Genomic DNA, 20,513 nt, shown 5'->3' with positions numbered 1-20,513 from the left:
CTACTGAGTCATCAACGCCTTACACTGTCAGCTAAAAGAAATGGGACACAAAGGAGGACAAAGGTGAGTCTATGATGTGTGTACTGTGGTATGCCAAAAGCGTCCACATTGCCTATCCAGGCTGTTTTGTCCTACCTCAGCTTCTCTACCTCCCCCTATGTACATATGTCCGTATAACTTGTTCGTATTAGGTAACGTGCCATGGTATGTTGCATGTGCTCAAGTTTGCATGTTAACTATGAAGTTTTAACTTAATAACATGTATATATATATATATTCTTATATAGAGAATTAATGGAGTACTATTCAGCACAAATGTTTGACTGGAAAAAGTGGAATTTCACTTGTTCGAGAGATACATATACATCAAATCTTAAATGCTATTATTTCTTTGATTGAGCAGAGATGCCATGACAAAGCAACACTGATGATTGTGGTGCCTTTGTATGTACATATGCACGATTCTCACTGGAGTTATCTGAAGTAAGTTGTTCTATATTTTATGACAATAAATGCACATAATTATACTCATATATAATTCACTTACAACTTCCACAGCAGTTCCTATCCTTTTATAATGAAAAGGGGAAATTTTTTCCATGCATGTGCACGTGCAATCCATTAACTCATGTATTAAGAGTTTACAGTCTTCCCAGCAACAGTCTTATATTTGCTGAGTTCATTATAATTATATATATTTATTGTGACCAGATTTTGACAAAACCAGGCTTCCACACATAAGGTACAGAAAATCCCCAAATTAAATTACATCACAATGTCTGTTCAAATCAAAGTAAAAGAAATGCATTAGGTTACGCACACTAATTCATTTAAAGGCCATGCAGTATACTGTCCAACAGTAAGATAGTCATCTTCAAATGGTCCTTTAATTTTTGGAGGCATTCTAGGCTTTATCACCTCTAGAAGAATCTTTCTACAGTTAACTGGAACTTTGTGTCCATGCAGTACATCACTGTCCACAAGGTGTGCGATACCCACGCACTCCTTTCCTTTCAAAAGTCGTACTCTTTTCCCTGAAACAGAAAAGAATACAGATTATTACCTTGGTATACAGAATAACAAATTGCTATGACTATGATATCATAACCATTATTTGCTTGACCCTACATTGAGACAAATTCAACATGGGAAGTGGCTACCAATGGCAACCCACCACTCTTGACAGGTGTCATAGTTAAATGCAAACAAAATATGTAACTGGCTCTGCAAAAACCAGGGTTACGGCTGTTGACAGGAAGTTAATTTTTGCTACAAACACAAAGCTACATGAATACACTATCAAGTTTCACTGCCGCAATCAGCTAGAATTGAGTAGTCTGCTTTTGCTGGCTGTTTCTTCCAAGGCCACTGGCAATCCGTACTGATGGTCTAGGCCCACAATGGAGCTCTTGTCTGAGTAGACAGCTGTGTGTGGCTGTATGGCTCTGTGAGGTTGGTTAGAGGGTTCCACTGTAATTTTGTTTTCAATTTAGTCAGTTTTGAGCCCTGTGTGGCCCACAACTAGGCCTATTTCACTCCTTGAGCTTGCCTTATACTACCACGGCAGGGCCAAGCTTGGTAAAAAAAACTATCTAAGATAAGAAATTAGCATAAAATGAGTGAAAACTTGGTTCACATAGCTTCACCTATTGGCAAGCTATAACACTCTGAATAAGTAAAACCGGTACGGGTATCTCAATACTTGTAAATAAGCTATAAGACCGACTTCTGCAGATCCAGTCACATATAACGTACTAAAAACAAAAAATTAATGTGCAAAAAGGTAGGTTTCCAGTCACATAGCTATTGAAATTATATGTACTCACCTGATTGGCTACTGCTGACAGGTTGGCCAGTATTGACAGGTCTCACTGCTTCACAAATTCTAACAAATAATATTTTAATGAAACGACGTTGACTTGACTAACCTGGTAGGCCACTGTTGACAGGTAGGCCACTGTTGATAGGTTGACTACTGTTGACAAGTCTCACTGCTTCACAAATACAAACAAATAATATTTTAATGAAACGACGTTGACTTGACTAACCTGGTAGGCCACTGTTGACAGTTTGATCACTGTCGACAGGTTGACTACTGTTGACAGGTTGACCCCTGTTGACAGGTCTCACTGCTTCACAAACAAATAATATTTTAATGAAACTGCATTGACTTGGACTAACTTGATAGACCCCTGTTGACAGGTTGGCTACTAAATATTATTTGTTTGTATTTGTGAAGCAGTAAGACCTGTCAAAAGTAGCAGGTGTTACTGCTTCACAAATACAAACAAATAATACTTTAATGAAACGATGTTGACTCGACTAACCTGGTAGACCCCTGTTGACAGGTCTCACTGCTTCACAAATACAAGCAAATATTATTTTACCGAAACGACGTTGACTTAACTAACTTGGTAAGCTACTGTTGACAGGTTGACCACTGTTGACTACTGTTGGCAGGTCTCACTGCTTCACAAATATGAACAAATAATATTTTAATGTAACGACGTTGACTTGACTAACCTGGTAGGCCACTGTTGACAGGTTTACCACTGTTGACAGGTTGACTACTGTTGACAGGTCTCACTACTTCACAAATACAAACAAATAATATTTTAATGAAACGACGTTAACTTGACTAACCTGGTAGGCCACTGTTGACAGGTTGACCACTGTTGACAGGTTGACTACTGTTGACAGGTCTCACTACTTCACAAATACAAACAAATAATATTTTAATGAAATGACGTTGACTTGACTAACCTGGTAGGCCACTGTTGACAGGTTGACCACTGTTGACTGTTCTCACAGCTATACATACGTATACATGTAATTTATGTTTGTTAGCATTCACATCCTGCACACATGCATGCACACTACTGTAATTGTCTCAAACAGTGGCACAGACATTCATTTCTTACAAGTTACAGGTATGTCCACCCATATCAGTGGTCTGGGTGAAAACATTATAGCAAAGATAAGAAGATGCAAGCAACAAATTCTCTTCTACCAGACGAGACCAGGTGTTTAATTGAAACTGGCCACTATGTGAGGTTACGTATATATAATACCTCTTAATCTTAGACGATGCCTGTTGTTCAATATTTGGACTAAAGTGTCCTTGCCATATCTGTTTGGAGTCAACAGTTCAACTCCAGGTGGCAATCCCTCCATTATCAGGTCACCATATTCTTCTACCCTCTTATATGGAAACTTGACTGTTGGCGTGTTAACAAAAGTTCCTAAAACACTTAACTGCATGAATAATCCAAATATTATACTGTAGACAATCATATGCATGTATGCAGTGGATAGGTAGTTGAATTATTAAATATGTTCTCATTGAGTGATACGTAGTTACACCTAATTCTAAGTAAAACGATATCTGCACACATGATACGTAATCTCGTACTGTAGAGATGATTGAACAACTCCTGGACCTCCTCCCTCAAAATCTCCTTCTTGCTTTTAGCATAATTTAATTGTGGGGCTGTAAAACAGCACATGTAAATATATTCCATATACATACAGAAGTGCGTACCAGAATTAGCAGCAATATAGCCTACAAATGAAAACGGGATGTGAGAATCCGATTCCAACAGAAACCTTCAGCCAGTTTCAGACCCCATCAATTACGTATATAAATGCACATGTTAAATATCCATACAAATTGTAGTAGATAAATAAAATTAAAAGTTTATACAATGTAGTTTAGACCATTAGTTTGTTGCATCATTAATATTTCTGTGTACATGGTACATAATATTTTAAAGACATCATATACCCAGATGATGGTTAACATGTTAAGAAAACAAGACAAGAAGATTTCAAAGTATCAAATTGCTTTGGCGGAAAGGTTTCATCCTGTCATAATCAGACAATTGTTTTGGGTCATATTGGTGTTATTTTTTGTCGTCAGCAAACCTAGATATTACATGTACCTCACTACGGCAATGGGCTGTTTCATCAGCTACATAACTCTCCTTGGAACATTTTTTTCTTCTTTTTTCTGGACTGGTTCCAACATCTCGGACGTATTGCAGTACAAGTAATAATAACCAGTAATCCTAAATCACTAAACTATAGTATGTACGCGTTGAGCTGGATCCTCAAAAACATTTAATAACTCAGGGATAGAATTACATAAGCACTTGAAATTGGACTCATTTGCAGTATTTGACCCGCTAAAAATATTTTAAAATCATTTTATTTGAAATTTTGGTAACAGAATTATAACCAATCAAAGTTTCCCCATACATTTCCTATGGGGAAGACATAAAAGTGTACAGTCTGTTACGGGCCTTTCCAGATCTTGTAATTATAAAAATCTGTCAGTTCAATTCCCAGTTACCACTGTTGATCAAATGGTTTGTTGCTTCACACAACAGGGGAAGATTACGGGTGCTTAGACTTTCACCTGTGGGAAATGGCACATTCAGCAGTCTGGTTGCTGCTCCTACCCAAGAAGCACCTTTTGTACAGCACCTAAGTAGTGCACAGCCACGTATCCCCAGGGGCGTAGCTAGCCAGAAGGTGATGGAGGGGCAGGCATGCCCCCACGAAACACTCAAAATCATTCATGATCGCAAAAAAGGCTAATGACCCAATGGTGGGCTAGCCAACATACGGTGTTGTATTATTACAGCTGAAATAACTAGCTACGTAACTATTTCAGTACTGACTGCTTCCAATCGAGGTAGCTATATTCGTCGAGCATCATCGCACGTGCCACAACTGTACTGCAACAAATTCATCCACAGTCCCGTAGAGCTAATACTTTAGTGCAAATACAGGTTACTTTTCGTTAGCCACAGCCTGTGCTGCAGTCCTAGCATACTGCTGACAGGATGACGTATTCACTCACTTCACTCGGCAAAATTCAAAAGCCATGCATTACACGAAATCCCACCTGTCTTGCTAGCAGAACTTGTAAGTTTGACTGATCCACCTGACTGACTGACTGACAAAGTAAAAACAGACTGCACTGCCGTACGTACAAAGGTCCAGTGTGATCGACTCGATAAAATAAACTTGGTACATTTATTTAGCTAACACTTTATCATCTCGTAGGCAGTAGGTTCGTAGCATCATTTGGTCTCCTTTGTCACTTGTGAGTTGTGACTCCTGCCGCAGAGAAGCGGGTCACTCTTTTAGATTCAAAAATGTTCTATCACGCGAGTAATCTAGGCTAAATATAGAAGTATGTCTCTAATATTTTCGTTCGATGGATTCACGAGCGAGTCTAATGTTGTGTGCGCGCATTCACTAGCAACCCCTGGTGATACCGCGTAGTAGTGTACATAATTTACAGTCATTTTCGTGTCAGTTTAATACTGGTAAACTTGTGACGAAGGTTTTAAAAAAAATCATTTAGTGATAGGGGGGCAAATTCCCCCCCCTTAGCTACACCTCTGCATATCCCATGGATAGTCGACTGGGTTAAAGACCTTTGTTTTGTGTGTGTGTAGTGTGTGTGTGTGTGTGTGTGTATGTGTGTGTGTGTGTGTGCGTGCGTGCATGCATTTGTCTGTGCCTTAAGTGACAATCCAGCACTATATATTATTAATTGGGATCTTGGTAAATAAATCTCAAGTCTTACACACAAGTTTATACATCAAGGTGGGACTATACAGATCACTAAGTCAACTTATATACATGTTTACAAACAGTAGAGTAAATTAAACCAGCTTTACCTGGAGATACGTACCTGAGTATCACTTAACTGTCACAGCAAAAATAGTAAGAATGTATTATGAACATGTACACACATGCATACACACAACCACATCCAAAAAGACACAGTTAATAGCATGCAACCAGTGCTAAAATGCTTGTACTTAACAGTAGTACGTACGTAGGAAGGACTTGAGTATTTTCGAGAACTAAAGGTGAGCAAAGACTATAAATGAGGCAGCAACAAAGCTCAGCTGCATTAAATATTATTTTGCTTCGATCCATTGTTAAACTACTGATGTAACCACTGGGTGGAAAATTTCCCCACTAGAGACCACAACACAGCAGCTTCAGGCTGATATAAAGCTGAGCAAGCTTGTATATGAGTTTCTACGTAGCTAGAGCAAAAAACAGCAACTTGCAACTGGCATAACTGGGAATTCTAGGAACTTTCATAACAATGGAATGACTTAACTAATGAAGTAGTGCTGGCAAAAACAACATTGACTTTTAAACGCTACTTAGATCAGTATTGGAGAGAAACTGGACATGGACACTGTCAAAGGCCTTTGGCCTAGTAATCAAGTACTGTCAAAGGCCTTTGGCCTAGTAATCAAGTTTGTATTTAAATTGTCCACCAAATAATAATAATAAGTTGATGTTGTGACCAGGTGCCACTGTGCAGCTCTTTCTGAACTTAATCACCATTCACCAATGCTATACTTATTGTACAAGGTTTTTAACCTGTAATTTTACATACTGTAAAAGACAGCTAAGATATGCATAAAGCTTCACTGTAATTTAGTATTTCGTATTTCCCTAAATATGTTTCTAAGTGTTGCTAAGGAAGCATAATTGTAATAAACCGTTGTAAACACTTTACACACAGAAGTATCTTCTTAACTGTTTAATAGTTTGTCTATAAACACAGTGGCATTGATTTTGTCTTTGTCTATTTTATACCTCAAAATAAAGAAGTTTGAGCATTAAACATGGAATCGTTTGAGAGGAATTGAAGCAATTTTTAGGAAAAAAAATTGGTTTTAATCTAAAGCTTATTTCAATATCTGATTTTCTTTGAAGTGTTGGGAAGCATTATTAACATGCATAAATTTGTATAGGACCCTACAAAAGAAAATGTTGTATAATTATAAGAGTGCAAAAGCGGAGAGTATTTTAGACAGAGGTTTTTACATTGAAAGCGACAACATCAAGTCTAACTTTAGGCAGACACACTTAAAAAGGTAGGCCTCAAGTTGGACAAAGACTTATGGTTAGGTCCCAAGTTATACAGAGGCACCTAAAGTACAAGTCTAAAGTTAGGCACACAAACCTAAAGATAGGCCTCAAGTTGGACACAGAGACTTATGGTTAGGTCCCAAGTTATACAGAGGCACCTAAAGTACAAGTCCAAAGTTAGGCACACAACCTAGAGATAGGCCTCAAGTTGGACACATAGACTTATGGTTAGGTTCCACTTTATACAGAGGCACCTACAGTACAAGTCCAAAGTTAGGCACATAAACCTAAAGGTAGGTCGAAGTCAGACCCAGAGACTTATGGTTAGGTCCCAAGTTATACAGAGGCACCTAAAGTACAAGTCCAAATTTAGGCACAAAAACCTAAAGGTAGGTCAAAGTCAGACACAGAGACTTATGATTAGGTCCCAAGTTAGACAGAGGCACCTAAAGTACAAGTCCAAAGTTAGGCACAAAAACCTAAAGGTAGGTCAAAGTCAGACACAGAGACTTATGATTAGGTCCAAAGTTAGGCACACAAACCTACAGAGAACGATTAGGTCCCAATACGTGGGAGTATTCCTTTTGCGTGGGAGTTTTTATTTTCAGTATCAACTATTGAATGCTCGCATGCGAAAAGGCCCTTGCTGGAACTACCTCTGAAATTTAGATTTCTATCATCAAGCTCCTGGCATGCACCATGTTAAATTAAAATAATAGTCCTAGAAGCAGTATTGCAAAACAATTTATAGCATCATAACCTATCATTCATCTCTCAGAGAAGGATCTACTAAGGAAACATGAGCCCCATTTAATTCATTTTCTTGGGAGATTGAGATACGGTACTATGACAGAGCAGTCAGCTATACCCTAATACAACAGTCCATAGCACCATTCACTTTACTAAATGTGACCCAACAACAGTACATTGTTGTTGTGTCAGCTATAAAAACAATGCAGGTAAGAACCACAGCCTACCACTAACCTTGATTGATCAGACATTTGTCAGACCAAACAAGGAAATGGGCAACAATTTTGCTAATTGACCGGATTTTAGTTGATGGCCGACCGCTATAATCACCCCTGCAGTACAGTACCGACATGGTCATAGGGTAAGGTAGACTCATACAATGATCATGCACCAGCTGGTGACCCTAGACCCCTGCTGCCGATAGTTTTTTGTTACAATTGGAATCCCACTTTGAAAAATCCTGACTATGCCCCTGGGTATAATTACAAGGTGATACCCTTGGCAGAGCAGGATTTATGAAAAGCCAAACTTGGATCTTTAAGACTTTTGTTTTTGCAGACCAGGTCAATTTCGAGTTGAACATTTTTGACAAACGTTTAACACAAATCAACTCACTCATGATAATTGACTTTAAAAATTGACGCAATATCTCAGAGGCATATATTTTGCAAACTTTACGCTACATATGTGGTATGCTACTACAGACTACTTACAGATCGATATACTCTAATAGAACAGTCAATTAAAAACTCTAATAGAACATCGTCAAATTTAAATAAGATCTCCGTGATTGTTTGTACAGGTTCCACTGACTCTGAAAGATAACTTGCTGTTTTGTTATAGTTCTCGAGCTGTTTGTTATTATAATGGCTCATTATAGCCACCGATTATTCTCATAATTCCGTCGTGAATGACCAATTATTCTAAAGCTATCCTCGTAAATGTCCTATTATTCCAGAATAATTCTGCCAAAATTGATGACCTATTATTCTCAAAATTATGCTGGCACATTAGGCGCAGGCCTACTTATACATTCTCTTCTATATTATGTGAGCTCTCCATACAGTACAACTTCAATTCTTTTATTAGTTTCTTCTGTTTCAATACCGAGTTTAAAACATTATCAATATGACTAGTAATGCTTTATAGGAAGAAGGACCAGGATGGATAATGTGTTTAGTACTAAAAGTAAGCCATGCAATATACTTGCACAAAAATCATCAAGATAATCTAACAGAGCAGTCAACGAGGAATCTATGCATGTAACTATTATACATAGAGTTCTGCAAAATCGTAGCTCTTTTCACTGTATACTACAGATCTGTCCCTGATTTATTTTTCTTAAAGTAAACGAAAAGGCATAATTAATTTTTAGTATGAGTAAGGATCAAAATAACAAGAAGATCAATACATACAGTGCCATTGAGTTCATACATTTTAATCTCTGCTACACACACACACACACACACACACACACACACACACACACACACACACACACACACACACACACACACACACACACACACACACACACACACAATTTTTGGTGGGTGCGTGCCTGGTTTAGCTAGGGGGTTTAGCTAGGGAATACACAGAATTATAATATATATTTACCCAATATCCACAACTAATTGGCTAAACGAATCAACTACCGTACACAGCAAAACTTTAAAGGGATTGTGGTCGTGCAGCCAACCGTGCATGTTTCCCTTACTGTGTGTCAATTATGCTATTCAGTGGAAGTTGTAATTGCATGAGTACCTTTATTTACCTAAGCATAGTCAACTTGCTTGCCAATTAACAACCAATGAATTAAGACCCAATCGTGTGGTCCAAACTGGTATTTAAATTATTCATAAGATAATAAATACCAATAGTTATTATATAGAATGGGGAATATCTAACTGTTACACATACAATATTTCAGTAGTGTACACTCAGGCTTGCCCCACAATACTGTGAGCATCTGTCTAACAACTTTTACCTAATCAAAGTGGTTGTTGATTGGCATTGATAGAGTAGGGAATACTTATGCCACAACAGATACTATGTATAAATTTCTCTTTGACAGTCTGCACTAACACCTACCATGCCAATAAAGAATGGAAGCCATGACCTGCCATAGTGATAGGTATCTTGGAGGGTATTGACAGTTAGCCTAAAGGCTATTTTATTAACTCTTGGTAATGAAAAACTCTCCTAAAGAATCCTTCCTGTTAAGGACACCCTATGATATATCTCTTCAGACACAACTTCTGTGTACACCTTGACTAATGATAAGGAGAACCTAGATGGTAAAATTTTGATCAAAACCAATTAGTCCAAGGGTGTTCATCGCATAGCCAGTAAAAACAGAAATACTCCTTTAAACCAGACATACCTTGCTTGCATTTTTCAATTGTTTCATCAATACTTTGGGGTATAAATTTTAGCCGTTTAGCCTTGGGGTCATCCTCAGTCTCTCTTGGATTTCCATTGTGGGGAAACGTTGGAGTAGTTTGGATTGGTGTTGGAGTCCTATCAACTAGTGGCTGTCTTGGGATAGAAGAAAATGTTCTGGGGTTTGGCCATTAAGGTCAGTTAATGGATATCTTGGTGTAGATGGTAGGGTTGTCCACACCTCAACAAAATCTTCAGCTGAAATAACTCTAAATTTCTTTGATGCCAAGGTCTTGTCCATCTCAAAGCTCTTTAGACTTAGCAACAATTTTCCATTTTCACACTTGAACTACAAAAAAAAACAAGTAGCTATGGTTACTGATACAAGCATTGGTTATAGAGAAATCGCTTAGTAACTACCGGACCAGAACCACATAATGTAGAATAATACTACTGAACCTACCACAATTGCTTCATAGTCGTTGTTGTATTTCTGTTTGTCTGCAACCGCAACGATTTTACCCAGGCTACTGGAAGCGTTAGGCTTTTTTATTGGGACTCCATTGTCATATTTCAGAACGTATCCTGTGCCCTCTTCACCTATATGCCATTTTCTTGGCGGTGTCATCTTGTTCTACCTTTTACCAACCGTTAAGCACGTGGTGTTTGAGGGATAGGTGGTAGATTTCACCTCGGATTTCACAGGAATATGGTTCCGCCATATGGTTGTATGCTCTCGGCGCGCCATTATAAGATTATAAGCGCCTGCTAGGAAATTTATCAGAAAATAACTGTAGTTCCGAAGACAGAAGAAGTACGCAGAAACATTTATTCAGTGCATGTACAAGTGTACCAGACCTCTCAATGGTTGCTTATGCATCAGTATCACATCCCTTTATGGGAACATTGTACATTATTTTTGGCCAGGTAAGGGAGACCAGCCACGGTCAGGGGTCTTCTAACATTGGTACTTCTTAATACCTGTTTGGATGTTTACGTCATGTGCTGCATTGTTGCAGGAGTTGCAGAGTTGAGCGTGGTCATAAAATTTGAAGGTTACCTTCTTTACTAGAAGTCCAGCTGCTCAGCTAACATCCTATGAACATGACTATAGCATCTCCTGATTAGGTCGTGGAAAGAGCAGGAAATATGCAATGTTTATGTGTGTGTGTGCGTGCGTGTAATGTAGTGTAGTGTGTTTGTGTGTATTTGTGTGTGTGTGGGGGGGGCAGCACAGCCAAGTGGTCAGAACACTGGCCTGTTAATTGAAAGGTTGCAGGTTTGATGTCCAGTTAGCCCAGGTTGCTGTTGTTGTTGTTTTCTTTGAGCAAGAAACTTTACTCACATTGCTCCGGTCTACCCAGCTGTTAAATGGAGACCTGGTGAGCTGGTGTCAACTGGGGAAGCAGCCCACCCAGCTGTAACATCAATGGGTACCTGGTATTAACTGGGGAAGGAAGTGTCTACTACTGTTCATGTCTCACTAATGGATGGGGTTCAGGTGGGACTTTGGGTGCCCACACCATCATCCATGAGCATGGTACAGCTCTCCTGCGGGAAATTAGCCATCCCCTACCCTTAGGAGGACGTTCTAGCACGGCTCATAGTGCCTGTCTAGTGCACAGGCAGCCCAGCTCAGCTAGGTCGGCGTGACCGCCCTGACGGCAGCTAGAGACTTTGCTTTTGCTTTGCTTTATGTGTAGTGTAGTGTGTGTGTGTGTGTGTGTGGGTGCTTATTGTGTGTGTAGTGTAATCTCTGCGTGTGTGTGTGTGTGCGCGTGCGTGTGTGTGTGTTTGTGGTGTTGGTGTCTACTTTTATGCACTATTAATCATGGTACTTTTTGTTACAGCAGGACAACAACAAAACTCAGATTGTTTTCTATTGTAACACTACTTTTGTAAATGGATTATATTGCCAGTTGTGTTGTGTTGTATTTGAGTACCGTATGCTTTTTTAAATTGTCATTTCAAAATGATGGAAATGTGAAATCATAATATAATCTATGTAGTTAAGATCCTGCATTTTGTAGAGCTGCAGCATAAAGGGAAAAAGGGAGGTTAATAGCTAACTGTACTCAAAGATGTTTGGTGCCTTCATAACCTCTTGGTCTCATTCTGCTCTTAAAACTCACTGTGTGTGCATCCTGCAGATATCCTATGCAACTGATGCAGTGGCGGTTTCAAACTTACAAACAAGTTGATGTGATATTGTCACACTGAGTTAGCTGGTTGCTATTAGATACCAAATTTATCGACCAGCACTTGGAACATTGTCACATTCAGTTGACTTGTACTAGCTACCTGGTTGCTATTAGATACCAAATTTATCGACCAGCACTTGGAACATTGTCACATTCAGTTGACTTGTACTAGCTACCTGATTGTTATTAGATACCAAATTTGTGACTGGATCTACGAAAACCGTTCTTATCGCCCAAGACAGGAAGTTTGATTTTTTCACACAAACACAAAGCTTAATGAATGCACTATCAAGTTTCACTGCCACAGTCCACCAGAGTAAAGTGGTCTGCTTTTGCTGGCTGCTTTTCTAGAGCACAGTGGCGAGCCGTACAAGTGGTCTGGGGTCTTGATGGAGCCCTGGCCAACCAGGAGATGGCTGTGTGTGGCTGTACAGCTCTGTGGTGTTGGACAATGACCTGTGCTGTAAATTTCCTTTCATTTTAGCCGGTTCTGAGCCCTGAATGGCCTATAACTTGGCCTAATTCATCCCAGCACGTCTCTTTTCAATTTTTGAACACTATCTTGCCCGCCTTCCAGGGCCCCCGCCTCCCACCCTTCTGGAGCTCGCCTGATACAGACGACCTCGGTTTAAAAACTATCTAAAATGGCGGGAAACTTAGCTGTTGACTACTTCTTCAGTGGATGATCAGGAAGGTAAGAAATTGTTGTGAAACGTGTGAAAATTTGGTATGTGTAGCTACCACCATTGGCCAGCTACAACACACAGAATATTTAAAACCGACGTTTCTCGATACTTTTAAATGGGCGATAAGACCGGTTTTCCCAGAGACAGTCACATTTATCGACCAACACTTGGAACATTGTCACATTCAGTTGACTTGTACTAGCTACCAGGTTGCTATTAGATACCAAATTTATCAACCAGCACTTGGAATATTATCACATTGTACTAGCTACCTGGTTGCTATTAGATACCAAATTTATCGACCAGCAATTGGAACATCATCACATACAGTTGACTTGTACTAGCTACCTGGTTGCTATTAGATACCAAATTTATCGACCATCACTTGGAACATTGTCACATTCAGTTGACTTGTACTAGCTACCTGATTGCTATTAGATACCAAATTTATCGACCAGCACTTGGAACATTGTCACATTCAGTTGACTTGTACTAGCTACCAGGTTGCTATTAGATACCAAATTTATCGACCAGCACTTGGAACATTTTCACATTCTACTAGCTAGCTGGTTGCTATTATTAGTTACCAAATTTATCGACCAGCACTTGGAACATTGTCACATTCAGTTGACTTGTACTAGCTACCTGGTTGCTATTAGATACCAAATTTATCGACCAGCACTTGGAACATTGTCACATTCAGTTGACTTGCACTAGCTACCTGGTTGCTATTAGATAGCAAATTTATAGACCAGTTCATGGAACATTGTCACATTCAGTTGACTTTTACTAGCTACCTGGTTGCTATTAGATACCAAATTTATCGACCAGTTCATGGAACATTGTCACATTCAGGTGACTTGTAATAGCTACCTGGTTGTATAGATATTAAATGTTTTAAGGTACTAAAGCAACCAGCAAATTTTTGTGGTCATGACATGGTGCAGGTATGCATACCTTTGTAGCAATCCACATTCAGTACATTAATCGACCATAGGTTGCTTCATTGATAACAGTGTGGGCACATAAAGTGCTTATTAAAATCATCAGTTGAGCAAACTAATCTTACATCCTACAATTATGATGTCCTCTCAACTTCCCATTGACTTGGACTACACTACATAGTACATACACAATAACTGGTTAATACTATCAAAAGCAACAGTAGCAATTCAGTATTATGGTAATGCACTGCATTTCGTGTATGTGTAGTTCCTTTCACAATAATCATCGCTGCCATCATAGAATTCTGACAACACAGAAAACAATGGATCTAATTCTCATAAGTTTTCGTCACTATAGAAAAAATAACTGCAGTAAGGAAAGTTTCAAGGTACAAAGTGATGCTTGTTATTGTTATTATCTACTTTACCAGTTTGGCACTGGAGGGTGTACACAGAAGGCAGAGCCTGTTCGAGGTGTTTACCCATAGCCTAGGAGCCTAAGCGAAAATCTTTGAGCTAAATATCCTAAAGTGAAACGGGACAAATACCTAGAAGGGGTGAAAAAAAAGCCAACCCCATCGTGACTTGATCCGCAGGCCACCCAGATTCCGGCCGAGCGCCACGCTCGGAGCCAACTTTGGGGAGGCCACCTAAGTAGGGAAATGTTGTTGTTATTATCTACTTTACCAGTTAGGCACTGGAGGGTGTACACAGAAGGCAGAGCCTGTTCGAGGTGTTTACCCATAGCCTAGGAGCCTATGCTTGATATTTGTATTGTGCATGTGCACACTAGGGCCAAACAAATTTGGTAGAACTTGTCTCTCGTTCGGACATTTGATTGCTGCTTTTCATAATTCAATTGTTGTAGGTGTGGGGGAGATGTGCCACAATGTGCACGTGATTTTCAGGTATGTTAATGTTCAATATGATAGATGATTGCTTGACTGTGGTTAAGTGAATTTCTCGAGGAAGCCAATCGCGAATATTTTATATAGTGGCATTGGTGCTTTTAGTACTACTGAAAATGTGCATGTGAAACCACTCTATGGAAATGATTTGTGGGCAAAGGTACTCTCGCATTACATTAGAAAAAGCGTTGCAAGTGGGTCACTACTGCTGACCCACATGACCCGAATAGTAATCTGGATATGACCCAGATGTGACCCAGATTAATTAATGCAGAGGCTGGTGTCAGGAGCCAAATTTTAAAGGACCATGCACAGCTCTCCAGCATAGCACCATCTGCAGCTAATAGCATGGATATTAAACACTACTGCATAGTATATAATATTGATACCAGAAGATAAAAGATGGATAAGTGCTTTGATAAGTGAGTGTGGCTCCATGTCAGCCAATATACAGCTAAAGTTACCCAGTTTAATACCTACAAACAGAAACACGACAAGTGGGCGTGGTTCCATGCAGAGTAGCATGTTATCCTTAAAAGTGGGCGTGGCTCTACGTACATCCAGGAATAACAAAATGCAGCGTAAATATGTAAATTAAATTTTGATCGCACGGTATCTCATCTGGGTCAGACCCAGATATCTAATAAAGCTGATATGACCCACTTGACCTGTACAAAATGCGACCCAAGTGACCAGCATAATCTGGATGGCCTGACCCACTTACAACGCTGATTAGAAACATGGAAGTTACTGTTTTGAATGTCAAATTTCTAATTACAGTTCAAGTTCTAAACTAAATTTCTACAATTCCATCCACCTCAATTCAATTACACACTGATTACATTTACAAGTGAAGGACTCCTTGTGAAATCATGTACACAATACTCAGGTTGAGGTCTGTAGCTACATCATAATGAAACTATGGCGAATCAAAGGCGAGCAAGGGCGATTGTCTAAAGTTTTCAACTAAGTAATTCCAAATATTCGTTACACTTGACAACAATCTGAATTCTTAGTTATATATATATATACCTCCACTCAAACTATCCAAAACTAATCTGGAGGTTCTGCCAAAGCAATTCAATCAAATCTAACTGCGAAAAGTGTCTTGTACAAGAATCGGGTAGAGCCGTCTCTCCAGCGCCTAACTGGTAAAGCAGGGTAAAGTAGATTAAAAAAAACTTAATTTTACTCGATCATATAACTTTTTGCTTGTCAAATTTTGTAAGGGCGTATTAATCGCTTGATTCAATGTATTATAACCTCTTGATCGTTTGATGTGATTTTGATCGTAGCATGACTACCTCTTGTCGTTGATGATGACAGAGAAGTGGTATTAATAAGAATACCCGTATACGTGATTTACCACGCTACTCGAGGCGAATGGCGGGACCGGACGTTGGAGCTGGTGTTGGGGTCTTGTTTCTGAGTAGCAGTAGTGACAGTGATGATGACGGTGAAGGAGGTCTCCAAATCAGTGGAAGCAGCGTAGCTTTCTCGAAGGATTTCGTGTTTTTAAGCAGCAATTCTGAGTCTTCTGATGAAGATGGTACTGTACATGTGCCGGTATTTTTGTCATCGTCGTCCGAAGAAGATACTGTCCTGGCTAATCTTGAACAAGATTTGATTGAGCAAGATTTGAATTCTCGTCTGCAGTCAAGTGCTACTTTTCCTCAGATAAGTTCAGGTATGATTTTTTTGAATAAACTTAGGTATTTACTGTATGCTGCGTTTTAGAATCGGATTCTGAAAGCGAATCAGATGATTTCGAACATGATGATTTTACTCACCAAGAATTGGAACAGGAAGATGATTAAATGTACAAGTCTGTAGTGAATTTTGCAGTGCAGTGCTGTTTAATCTGGTGTAACTCATAATAAGCCTCGCATGCAAATGCTATTATTATTGTTGATAATTATCCCATTTACCACTACAAATGGCATATTTGCTCAGTAACCATTCCTCATGTTAAAGTTAGGCTTCCATCATTTTTGTTTCAGCTAATGTACAGTAGTGGACAAAAAAAAGTTCACGTTTGTTTTCTGTTTCGTTTCATTGAACGGAATGGAAACGTTTGCAAAAGCCACAAAATTTGGACAAACAAATTGCATCATTTGTGGGTTCATAAACAACATTCCAACCACACAGGCCATTGTATCTCGGTGATTATTACATTGTCCTGAGGGGTTGTTTATCCACTGAAGAATCCTAGCACTGCATGTATTACCTATACTTGTGTGTTTATCTAGTGAAACATTGCTGCTAGTAAAACGTTGGTCACAGTGCATTTTAACAAGTAGAATTTTACCAGGGCACTAGCCCAAGTGTAGATACGCCTCTGGTTATAAGTACCAAGTCATTTTATCGTGAATTCTGCATAGATTTATATTTAAAATGGTTAAAAGTGCATTGTTGTGCGCAAGCCGCTATACTGCTGTTATTCAGCTTATTCAACTACAATCTAATGCATGGTCAGCATATGCTATACATGACTTCATTTACATTTCACCACCATTGTAAGAGTTAGTGTCGATCCAATCTCCATTGCTAAATTTTTATGTGTGATGATATCTGGGATGATGTCTTATCGAAGTTTGACAATCTCTCTGACTGTTTGGAATGTTTCAATTTAATTATTAATGGGTTGCTATATAAACTGGTACCTCTTAAGAATTTGAGAGTTCGTCAGCGGGATTGCCCTTGGCTATCGAATGCTTCTCTTACTAAGGCGCGTCGTCTGCGTGATATTGCTCATAGGAAAGCCTTGAAATCTGGCTCTCTGTCGGACTGGTCATCATATAAATCTCTTCGTAATAGGGTGAATTCCATGCTGCGGTCTGCCAAGGCTAAATATTTTGAAAATCTATCATCTTCACTTAAGAGTACTCCTACCAAGTTTTGGAGACATTTTCGATCATTGTCAAGGAGCTGCAAGCCTTCAAATGGTATACAACTTTCTGTTTCTGCAGATGTGTTCAATGAGTACTTTCTTTCAATTCCACACAAAACAATTGCTAACGTGACTGGTAGTGTGCCAGCTTGTGAGTTTCTAGAAAAATTTCTGGAGAATAAGTCTGTGCCTCAGATGCGGTTCTCTTGTGTTGATGTTGGGACGGTGTCATCTGTTGTTACTAACCTAAATGTTCATAAAGCTACTGGAGCTGATGGGGTCTCTGCTCGGTTTGTTAAAGCTTCTCCTTTTATGGTGAGGGTGATTACTGTGTTGATTAATCGATGTATTGAAAGCTCCACTGTTCCCAATCAGTGGAAGCAGGCTATTGTGACCCCAGTGCCTAAGGTGAAGCACTGTACTAGTATGTCTCACTTTCGTCCAATTTCTGTGTTGCCTACTTTATCTAAGATACTTGAGCGTATCCTGTATGATCAAATGGTTTCACATCTGTACAAGTACAATCTACTGACACCTCATCAGTCAGGATTTCGTTCTGGTTATTCCACTCATGATGTGCTGCTGTATGTAACAGATAAATGGATTAGGGCTATTGATAGAGGTGAATACACTGGAGCTGTGTTTTTGGATCTGGCTAAGGCCTTTGATACTGTTGATCATGCGATTCTGTGCTCTAAGTTGCAGTGTTATGGTTTTCACGGAGCGTCTTATGCCCTGTTATGTGACTATCTGTTAAATCGACAACAACGTCTGGTGTTTAATGGTAACACATCAGACTGGGGCACTGTTACAATTGGTGTGCCCCAAAGATCTGTTTTAGGTCCATTGCTTTTTGCTTTATACATCAATGATTTGCCATCTGTCGTTGATTACTCTACTATGGACCTGTACGCTGATGATGCTGAGTTACATTATAGCCATTCAGACTTGGGTGTTGTGGAAGCACAAGTTCAATCTGATTTGGACAAGGTAGCTCGGTGGATCAGTAGTTCTCATTTATGTCTTAATGTTGTGAAGTCAACTGCCATGCTCATTGGAAGTCGGCAAAGAATTTCGGGCAAAAGTTTTAATGTCTCAATTGGGGGTATGGCTTTAAGCCAAGTTGACTCTGTTCGATATTTGGGTGTTATAATTGATCCCACATTATCGTGGTCCTTACATATCACTAATATAGCCTCTAGAGCTAGATCAAGACTCTCATCAATCTTTCGGTATGGAACTTTGACACCTGCAGTGCTATGTTTGCTTTATTCAGCTTTTGTCCTACCATTGTTTGATTACTGCGATGTTGTGTGGTGCCCCACCACCGCTAAGTTTACTGCACTGATTGAAAGAACTCACTCTAAGTTTATGAAAAAATTGCCAGCATTGTACCAGAGCAAGTTTTCCTTTACTTTGGTGGAACGTCGTAAGTTTCATACAGCTATACAGATCTTTAAATCTATTCACCAGAAGCTACCTTCGTATCTCCACAATATATTTCACTATTCCAGAGACATCACAGGTCATATTGGTCGAAACATTAATAGACTCTTTGTTCCTAGAGTAAACAACAATTATGGGAAAAGAAGTTTTTATTACAGGGGAGCTATGATATGGAACAGTTTACCATCAACTGTTACTGAAGCAACCAACTTATCTAAATTTGTACGGTTATATCATGATAAATTTAGTTGATTGTATCTGTGTAGTTTTGTGTACTGTTCTTTGTATACCCTTTTGTGTTGTATGTTTATGTATGTATGTATGTATGTATGTATGTATGTATATATGTATTTGTGTATGTATGTATGTATGCTTGTTTCGCAGGGCTCCACTGAAAATCAGTGTTTTTCACTGAGTGGAATCCCTGTTTAAATATTACAATTACAATTACAATTACAATCATTTTTGTAACACATCAGCTTTGATTGATCTCGACAATTATAGTAGTAAGCTTCAGAATTTCTGTATAGTTGATCTATCATATATCTTGGGGCTTGATTCAATCTGCAATGAAAAGTACCAATATTACTTATATTTGCACTGGATATCACCCTTGCATGATTAGGAATTTCAAAATGATTGCTCAGAGCTACTTGTGGAAAGTTAGCTGATGATACTGATTGTGCTGGTCATATCGTGAAGTGATAAAGCTTTCTGGCAGGAGAACTAACGATTGTTTGAGTAGTAGCTTAGTCTTGTGGTATCCCACCCCCAAAACAATAATCGGGTAATATAAGGTAAGCAAGTTCCTTAAAGTTCATTAAGCAAGTTCCTTTTTCATGCCCACCACAATTTAAATATTCTAGTATACAAGCAAGTAGAAGGCAATTAATAATTTAATTAATTAATTAACTTTTATTAGTACTTTTGTACTATATTTTAGGGGGTGGTTACCTGGAAGTAATTTTGTCCCCAGCCACCCATGTTCTCGATCATGCGAAGGTTGTCTGGTGACATTGGCCCTGGTCATCTAACATGACCTCAGTGTACAGTTATGCTTAAGATCAATTAACCAGCTGCTAGACAGAATATTTGGAAAATCTTGCTGGTATGACCAATGGGCACCTTTTTACACCTTATGCATGAGAACCTTCTTAATAAATCCCTTTCACCGTTGAATTTCCCGATGGGCTATACCGTCCACAACTAATCACACTATACTAGCTTCTCTGTACGCTAAACTACTTAGATACCATACCTCTGAGTGATCCCTATAGACTAAAGAACTTGACTATATTGTTTTTGTTTACGTGAATAAAACCACAAAGTAATTACACCACAACAATCGAAAAATACGGCAAAAGCAGCTAAATAACTAGTCTTACAAACAAAGT

At 39.0% G+C, this 20,513-nt stretch overlaps 1 long non-coding RNA gene across 1 annotated transcript; it reads right to left on the bottom strand.

Annotated features, from left to right (window-relative positions):
- Positions 1-759: 759 nt before the first annotated feature.
- LOC136246123 (uncharacterized) lies at positions 760-2,236 on the bottom strand. Its single transcript, XR_010696250.1, has 5 exons — positions 2,182-2,236; positions 2,049-2,132; positions 1,929-1,994; positions 1,827-1,885; positions 760-1,034 (listed from the first exon to the last, which is right to left on the bottom strand). It is a non-coding gene; the product is annotated as an uncharacterized lncRNA (long non-coding RNA).
- Positions 2,237-20,513: the final 18,277 nt, after the last annotated feature.

The sequence above is a fragment of the Dysidea avara genome, chromosome 15, assembly GCF_963678975.1.
Source record: "Dysidea avara chromosome 15, odDysAvar1.4, whole genome shotgun sequence".
Taxonomy (NCBI): domain Eukaryota; kingdom Metazoa; phylum Porifera; class Demospongiae; order Dictyoceratida; family Dysideidae; genus Dysidea; species Dysidea avara.
The sequence above is the reverse complement of the archived record's forward strand: the minus strand, read 5'-3'. Positions and strand labels throughout refer to the sequence as shown.